Source organism: Struthio camelus, chromosome 2, assembly GCF_040807025.1.
Source record: "Struthio camelus isolate bStrCam1 chromosome 2, bStrCam1.hap1, whole genome shotgun sequence".
NCBI classification, from domain to species: Eukaryota; Metazoa; Chordata; class Aves; order Struthioniformes; family Struthionidae; genus Struthio; species Struthio camelus.
In genome coordinates this window covers 129,636,755-129,646,309 of record NC_090943.1, presented here as the reverse complement: position 1 = coordinate 129,646,309, position 9,555 = coordinate 129,636,755, and positions in this window count along the sequence as shown.

Sequence of the window (9,555 nt, the reverse complement as noted above, 5' to 3'; positions counted from 1 at the left end):
GTATTTTCTGGAATGATAGCGTAGCCAGTAAAATTGGTGTGACAGCAGATATGACAATTAGTTTCCTCTACTTATGTAGAGGAAATAGACACCAAGTAACTTGTAGATCTGGCCAGAATTGCCTAAATGTTTGGATTTTGACAGGGGAGAAGGAGGGAGTCTTTGATAATAAATTTATATTACTCTAGGTTGTCAAGTAATGTAGTTGTTGCATACAGTGACCCTGGAGGCAGCCATGGCAAAGGGAATAGCATTTGGCTTGCAGAATGTGAGAGCAAGCTTGAATTTGGTTCTTGCCTCTTGTCTTGCATTAAAGCAGCAGCACATAAAGATGATTACCCATTCAGGAGGGTTCTGTGTTGACATTCTGGTTTTGCAGTTGCATGGGCATGAGGGAGGAAGTGGAGACCTGTGACTGGGGATAGAGTAACTGGGATTTCCCCCCATTTAGATAGCCTTAAATTGCTGCAACTAGCATGTGCTACTGAGAGCTCCTGTAGAGTGAAACTACTGAAGTCAATATACTTCCTCCAAATGCCGTGATCAGAAGGCACATGAATTACTGGGTCTAAGGGTTGTGACTACACATAGATTAACTGATAGACTGTGTGATATAAAAGTTTCTTACCTATTTCAGCACAAAGCTGCTATAATTTCTTAGGGAAACTTTTAAAATTAATGCTTTAAACTAATGACTTGGTGTAGGAACACACTGTCATTCTGTAGGAGTAAACATAGGCTTACTGTTGTACCTGGGTGAGTTGATATGGGTTGTACTTCCTGGTATCTCCCTGTCTTTTTCTTGCTGTAACAACCAGATGGCATGTGCAACTCACTGAAATTTTTTTTTCGGAAAGTCCCTGTCTTAATCAACCATGTACTTGAAGATCATTTTATAGCATTGTCTTTCCCAGTAAGAATGACAAATTGCACTGTTAACTTTACACATCTAGTGTCACTCTAGGCTTAACGGGAGAGAGAGGCACTACTTGGGGTTGGGGGTGATTCTTTAGTTGTGTTGCTACGTGAGGATTAGATGCTTTCACACTACAGGAACTGGCTGCTTCTCTCTCACTACAGATGTTTAGATGACTAGTTCAGTCACTACCACCTATGTTTGGTCACAGGAACGGCATTTTGGAGGTCTGCATGTGTTCTTTTTAAACTAAAGCTTGCAAGATGTGAGATAACGCTTTTCCCCTCTCCAAGAGATGAACTTTCTCACACATGCCCCCCAGTAAGTATCTATGTACAGGCAGTTGCTGCAGCGTAACTGGTATGTCAGAAGTGTGTTCACAGCTAGGCTTATATTGCAACAGCTTACTCTGGGGCTTATCCCTGATGAGTTTGTGTTGTTCCTGAATGCGTGAAATACAAATACTACTTTTAGAAAAAGGGAAGCCTCGCTCCTGGTTAGTGAACATGCTATGAAAATGAATTAGCATCTCTTAAAAACTTGCCCATATAGGAAGTAAGCGTAGAGCAATCTCAATTCACGTCTCAGAGAGCACCAGTCCCTTATGTGGATGGTCCCAACAGGCTGTAGGTCTGCATTTCTCTCACGTAACTTTATATAGCTTAATAGGAGCCTGTCAACTTAGACTTTCTGTCTCTCCCTCTGACAGAAATGTGTGGGAGAGCAAACCTGTGTCTCTAAAATCTGAATTGTCCTCCAGTATTCCATTCCTTAGTCTTTAAAAGTTGAGTTGAGGATTGCCAGGTTTCTAAATTGGGTATACCCTTTAAGTAATTGTAGTGACAAACCTGGGCTTTAAATATCTTTGCTTTGGTTTTAGTAGTTCTCGTATCATATATGTGTTGGTTATTTTATGTATTAATTTAGTTGCAGCTTTGGAGCACCTAAATTAGATGCTTGATACAGTATAAAGGCCTGTAAGGCCTGTTCGGGTGGCGTATGTAGAGTGGCTAATGTACAGTAAGTGCATACTTTAGCTTGCATCATAATAACTTGCACACAAAACATCTAGTGAGGTAAGCTAATCAGGAAGAATACCCTTTTGCTTCATAATGAATAAATAATTCAGGGACGTCGTCATAGTCTGTCGTAACTTCTGTGTGTAGACAACTGGCAAGCCCTTGTCTTCACAAGGAACTTGGGAAGATTCGGAGGAATCAAAGCTATTGTGTTCAACGCACATGAATGAAATGATTAAGTATAGACCACTATAATTCTAAAAGCATGCATCTGCACACCAGTTTAGTGAATATAAATGCATTAACTGAACCCCTGAAGTTGATTCCTAATTTTTCTCTCTTTCTCTGAATAGGCAAGTCCTGAGTATCTGTTCAGCAAAACCAGATGAGCATAGCACAAATGGTAATTCATTAGATATTTAGTCTTAAAGTCTACTTCTATCCATAAATGCTTTAAAACTAAGTTTTCTAAATACAGAAACTGGAGTATCTGGACAGTTTTCGATTGCTGCCGAGTTCATACCACAGAAATAGGAAATAAAACTATCTATAACAGAGATAAGCTCAACGAACAGCTCTGAAATAGGGAGTCAGATAGAACTGGTTGATGAGGGAACCTGATTTAAAGCTGATTGTGTCATGAAACTCCTGATGTTAAATTCCAGGTGTTTAGTAACACAGCTGCTCCCCTTCCTTGCAAAAAAGCTGGAAAGTCTAGGGACAGTCCCTGACAAAGCCAGAGAATGTAGTTACATAAAAAACCAAAAACGCGCTATATCTTAATTAGCTTGGCATACTTCACCTTGGCCATTAAATGCTGATGTATGTAGTTGCAGAAAGTATGGCTTTATCGTGCCATCAAAGAAATGAACAAATTCCTACTATTTTTATTTAAACATAGTGTAAGTGGACAACCCAAATATTTAAAATAACTTTAGAAATAACATTCCAGCTTACATACTTATCTATCCGCTTAATGCTGATAATACACAAACAATTTATTTCTGCCACAAAAAAGCTTTTGAGCTAAAAGATGAATGTGCAGAAGTCAGGATCAAGTGTGCGTAAGTCAAATTAGCAGGATGTTTGTTTCCCTCTTCCTAAACATGGCAGTCCTAACTCATGGCCAAGGAGCTGCAATGTATTTAAAAAAAACGATACCTTTATACAGAGTACGGTCTATACAGCCTGACCAAACTGCCTTCCGATTGAACTGCCTGTTCTGATGAAAAACATCTCAGCTAAAAATATGCCTGGCCCAGTGTCTATGCACTTGGATATATCACTGGAGCCTTTGTTTCTTCGTCCAGTTACCGATAAAAGCTTCTGTGGCAGTGACCTGTAGGGAATAGCTAAACCTTAGCCATTAGGAAAGCTAGTAGCTGTAACCAGTGATAGTTTTTTAGCAGGAGACGAAGAACAGGGTGCTAAGATGGCTTGAGGGGATCTCCACCCCCCAGGAAGCAGCTTCTGTTGTACAGTGCATGCATGCACAGTGTCCCAGCCGTGCTGACATCCATCTCTCTCATCTGATCACAGCCGCAGCCGCCTATAGTCCTCAGCTCATCTATTAGTGCTTGTCCACACACGTCCTTATTCAGAAGTTGTTCTGGAATGACTGCCCTTCAATAAGTGTATGCCCCTGTGTGTGTGTGTGTGTGTGTGTGTGTGTACCCTTATATTTTACAATAAGCATAAACTATTGGTTTAATTTAAAGAAGAACAAGGCTCTGCAGTAAGAAGTTCTGTGCACTGAGAATTATTCTGGACTATCCAGTACATTTTGAATGCCTAACCTACTCTCATCTATATTAACTGTCACATCTAAACAAGCCCGTAGAAGATAATTACAAAATTTCATTGGGACATGTCCACTTACGCAACGGATAAGCAAAGTTAGCTTAAACACGTTCCATTTTCTCTACAGGCAGGAACATTTTCAAGTAGTGTTTAGAAGAAACCGTACTTGATGTAAGTGAAGTCTTTACCGACGTCAGTAGATAATGGCCAGGCAGAAACATGCCACGATAGTTAGGATGTTAGGTTTTCAGACTGCATCCCTGACTCTCTGAAAGGATCGGTCCAGGAATATTGACCTTTCCAGCTTTTTTAGAAAGGATTGCCTGGCTAGTTAAACCTCTCACATATAAGGCTAGAAGTTGTATGTCAACAGCAAAAATTCTTGAGGATTTTTTGGGAAGCGGAGGAGAAGGTGGAATTAAGGTCTCCTAAGTCTCCCAAACTCAAGTTAGTGTCATTGTCAAAGATATTTTATGGGTGTCTGTACACTGGTTTCATCACCATTTCTTGTCCTGTTACTCTTGCTATTTCAGCCTTGCTTCTGGTAGCAACAGTGGGAGCCCTAATGCAGATATGGCTCCAAGGGACCAGTGTTACGGCAAGGCCTCGGCTTTCCCAGGGCAGGCCTGTGAACTGCAATATTTAAAATGCTAAGGATTGCCAGCTTCTTGTCTAACAAGTGCTCGCAGTTGTGGGAAATGAGTACTAGGCAGATGAGACCAAGGCTTCCAGTGGAGGGATCATACACTAGAACAGTCCAGCAAAAACACTGATACATGGATTTTCTCATCTCTCTCTTATCCACAACGCAAACAACCTGATAAGAAATGCCAGTTTTTCTTGCAGTGACTCAAAATAAAAATCATTTAAACAGTTGCTGTCTATATTTTATTTCTGAACTTACAGAAATGACTATTTCTCTGGTTGTGTAGCTAACAATTTTGGTATTTAGAAATAATGTGCAGCTTACACACTACATCATCTTTTAACACATGCGAAATTAGGCACTTGGTTAGTCACAGGGTAAACTAGGAATTTCTGAGGAATACTGGGATGGTTCTGAAAATACAGGTTGCTCAGGTCTGGTTTTCTTTCACTTCCTTATTTTATGTAGCAAACTAGAACAAATGGAGCAATTAGAAGATGTGTAAGTGTCCTTACTAGATAGCGGAACAAACTAAGCTCTTTACAGTGCTCCCAGCTGTATGAGAAGATTATAAGCCTTGGGAGTAAGTTTTTAAAAATAATTTGAAATAAATTTTAACATGGGATCCTCATTTATAGGCTAAGGCATGCTTACAAGCCACAGCTCTTGGTGAAATGGAGTTTTCTCAAAGAAATAATTTGTTTCACCTTTACTCAAAGAGAACAGTAGTGCCTTTCACTGTCCAGCTCAGGTTGGAGCTGGGACTGGGACATGGACAGGAGCTGGGAGAAAAGTTATGCCCAAGTTCTCCATTCCTGGAAAAGACACAAGATTTTGTCTGAAATTAGCAAGTGCAATGTATTTGGAGGTGAGTGTTCCCAGAGTCTCCAACACAGTTTTTAAGTCTACCCCGGCTTTTTGGTATTATAAACATTTGCAGTTCCTTGTGAAGGTTCTTCTCCGAAGACCTATAGCATCTAATAAAAATAGTTAGGTCAGCCAAAGCAGCCCCTTTTTATTGAAGGGGCAAAATTACACATGCAATTCCATGACCTTTAAACTTGTGAGACCCAAGTTTCTTGTTTTCTCAAAAATGCATATTTTCATTTTCGTCTTCCTCCTGATGCTCAAATGATCAGATGTGGAGATGCTGTCAGTGTTCCTGGGATTCACCTTGGGAAGCCGAGCCTTTGTTACTAAATATTTGGAATTGGACCTAAAATTATTTTCTCACTGGGGACTCATAATACAATCTGCTGCCTTGAAAATTCTTACACGAAACAGCTTGTGGGACCGGGATGGCTGGGAAGCGGAGAAACTAATACAGCACTCTGGGCCAGAGGGAACAAGACAGAGCAAAAGCTAAAGCCCCACTGGGAAATTCATTAACCACAGCTTCTACAGCTGCTGTAACTTCCTGTTCTGTCACTGTCTGGAGTTTTTCCTCAAGTCCCACTCCCTGAAGATAATTCCAATGTCATGGTTAAGATGCTGAGGTTTCTCACCTGCCAAGGTACTGAATCTTCGACTGCTCTCCCTGTTGGGGGTGACCAGTCTGACCTAGGGAAGTCAGGAACCGAACCAGATGGCAACGTAAAAGCTTCCGTGCCATTTTCAAGAGGGAAAAGGACGTTATTTATCATCATCTTTGTGCTTTTGCTTCTCTCCCAGCTTATACTGGGAAGTTTCAAGTGCCCAAAACAGAGTAGGAGAGGTCATTCTTTTACTACTTCCAGGCTTGCCCATGCCCAGGGATGTTTTTTCTAGCCTAAACTTCTGCTCCAGGGACGGAGAAGTTGCTCTGTGAGTTGTTGTGTTGCTTTGTCCATCCACAGCCCTTCAGCCAGACAAAAGTGTCTCTAGCTCTGGAGAGAAAAAAAAAAAAAAAGCAAGGCCAGAGGCACAGAGCACATATTCTAACAGCCATTTCACCTAGCAGAAAAGGAGTGTGAGAATATATGTGTGCGCACAGAAGTGTGCACAGATACACAGGTCACTGAATGAAGCAACTTCAGAGATTTAAACTGATCTTATAGCAGCAAATATATGTATTGTCTTCTCTCCTGAAAGCCAAAGGGCAGCCATTATCCCACTTTATAATAAACTTGGAATTGAGCGAAGGCCTTTGGTAGGGCCGGCTATGCTGCTGTGTGAATCTATTTTGGCTCTCTTTTTCCTTGAAAGAGCCAAGAAAAATATTCCTGACACACCCAGCACACAATAAACACTCAGGCTGGCATTTCACGCCAGTGCAGATGAGTCGAATGGCAGTGGTGGGGGCAGGGGGTAACTTCCACACATGTAGTGACTTGATAAAAGCTCCTGAAATCCATCCACTGCAATCAGCAGGAATCTCTACAGATCCATGGATATGTACGAATAACTCAGATGTTTCTGTTTGCAGTTATTTTTTTACCAAATGTCCTTGATTTCTGCCTAGACAAGAGCAAATGACACATTCAGCTTTTTCAAATACAGAGCAACCACATATGCGGAGAAGAAAAAAACCCGATACAGGAAAAAGCAATTCTTCAGTTGCTGAAAACACAAATATGAGCCCTTCCCAGCCTTGCAAGTACCCTAGTCTCTGAATGGCACATTTCAGCCTGTGGTTGTTACCAGCCGTGTGCAGTGTACCCTAGAGGAATGGCTCCAGATCAAGTTAAGCTGTTCCAGACTGTAACCATGGTTGAACTGATTACTTTTTGAAAATCAAGGTTTTTAGGCCAGATCTGGCACTCAGCGCCATCCGGACAGGCTCCCATTAAAATTAACGGTACTTAGGTGGAGGCTTTTCAGTTGAAACAGCCATTATCTGGGTGCCATTAGCAGGAGGACAAACTCAAAGGCTTTCTCTCTCACTGCAGATATCCACCTTCTTATTAGGTGGCCTGACAGCAGTTTGAATTAGGCAAATTGTTGACTTTCCACCTTGTGTCCTGCAGAAGGGTCTTACTGCCATTCTCTCTTATGGCTTCACATGTTCTGCACCAGTGCTTAAATCAGCGGTTCGCAATAATCCAACCTAGAGTTCAGGTTATAGGCTGCAATTTATCTGGCTTAGCAGAAGTGATGGAGAAGGACAACTGAGATAGATATAAAGGAAAGGAAGGCATAAACACTTGTGAAAGACTCTCCACAAACTGTGCTGTGAGGTGTTTTCTACGTTTCCGTTTGTTAAATCACTACCCACTGCGTGTCTGAGCACGGCGCTGTATTTTTCAGGCCACACATTCCTAGTAACAAATGCTACTCGGATCTCACACGGGCCTAAACAAAAATGGCTTCTATGTTTTTTTCAACCATAGCATCAACTTGTTTCTTTGTGAATCCTTGTTGCATGGATATTTCTGCCTCCTTCCATAGATAGTCATACTGTAGCAGATCAAAATGCAATTTTTCCAGCTGGTCTAGCTCTTTGAGTTTGCAGTTTATCTCACTTGGACACATCACTTAAGCACTAAATCATCTTCACAGACCAGATTTGTAGATGTCTAAGCAATGAGTGTACTTGCAGAGCAAGCACACACAAGGCAAACTGGCATTTGAAAAAAAAGCTCGAACATCGAGAAACAGAATTTTATAGCTGTGTCTACCAAGCATAAAAAGCAGATCCAGAACATGAAAATAGCCCCCTAGTTTTTAAATCCGTATTTTGAACTGACTTTCAACCAGGTGTTTCCACTTTAATTTGATCCCAGGCATTCCTAGAGGTGATGTAAGATCCAGATCCACAAGGTAATAATGAAGTCAAGAGTTGAAAAATTATCAAGGCCTAATCTGGCAATTTAGACCCTTGTAAATCATTGTGGTTAGTTATTGCCGAGCCATTCTTACCAACCAAGTTCTCTTGAGACTTAGCATTAACTTCGCCACCTGCTTGACTGTCAAAGAGATAAATTTCCTTGAAGGGAATCTTCCACTCCTGACTTTATTTATGACTGGGGGGAAGAGGATGGATTGACTGGGAAACCTCAACTGCAAGGGTTTTCATATGCTGAATCAGGGAGTGATGCAATTCATTTAATCTGTTTGATATTACACATAAGGTCCCAAAATGAAATATAAAGGATTAAGAAATCCTTCTGGCCTGTTTGCTGGACTGAATGCTCTAAGGAAATATAGTCAACTGCTTCTTTTTTTTTTAAACTATCAGACCCCAAAGTCAAAAGATCACATCAGAGCTACTCTGTAACCTAACACTACATGAAGTCTTTCACAGCACCTGTGTACTCAGTGTCCCAATGGCTAATAGACAAAAAGTGTATCGCTGAGTTTGAAAAGCTCATCCACTGGGAGATAAACAAAAAAACCCCAAGATAACAGAAATAGCTCAATGGGATAGATCCTTCAGCTAGCTCCCTGGGTTACAGGAGCTGACCATGTGATAACTTGCAGGATCTGAGCTGTGTTAGTGAACTGAGAAGTTCATATCTTGAATCAAACATAAAGCAAAAACACTTCCACAAGCTCAATCATGAGACCTCTACACAAAGACTAAGCTCAAATTGCTGCTCAGGCTTTTTGGCTTTTTTTTTCTTTTCTTTTAAGAGAGGTCTTTGAAACAACTGAAACTTGAGTGGAATAGAAAAGGATAAAAAAGAGACTTTAGGTTTTAAGTCTGCTATTTCCTGCCCATACCAGTTGCTTCTGACAATAATTTCTTGAGACTTTTCTTTAGTTTGAAATGATCCGGCTTATAATGTCTGGTTTGTAGAGAGAGGCACTGGGTATGGACACACACGCACACCACAAAACTTTCAGCCTTGCCTTCTCTCATTCAGTACTCTGAATATGCATCTAAACCACACGGATTGTTGTATGTAAAATCTGTCCATGTGGCAAGCAATTTTCTACTGCTGACAGCAATTTTGCATATATTTGACATAAGCAGTACTATATTAAACACAGTCAGTTGATGTTGCCTCTGCTGAAAGGCAAGAAAACAGCTAACGCAGCTTTCCTACTCAATCAGTTTTCCTGACCACACAAAGCAACTGGCGTAAAGAAGCATTTTACCTGAATTTACACAAAGCATCTCATTTCCTAGGTTCATTATATGGATTTATTTTTTATTCTGTGTTCCTGGTTACCGCTGATGGTACCACTGATGGTGGAGAGGAAGCTGTGCCTCCACTGTTACAAGGGCAGCAAGCTCCTCCTTCCTCTAGGCT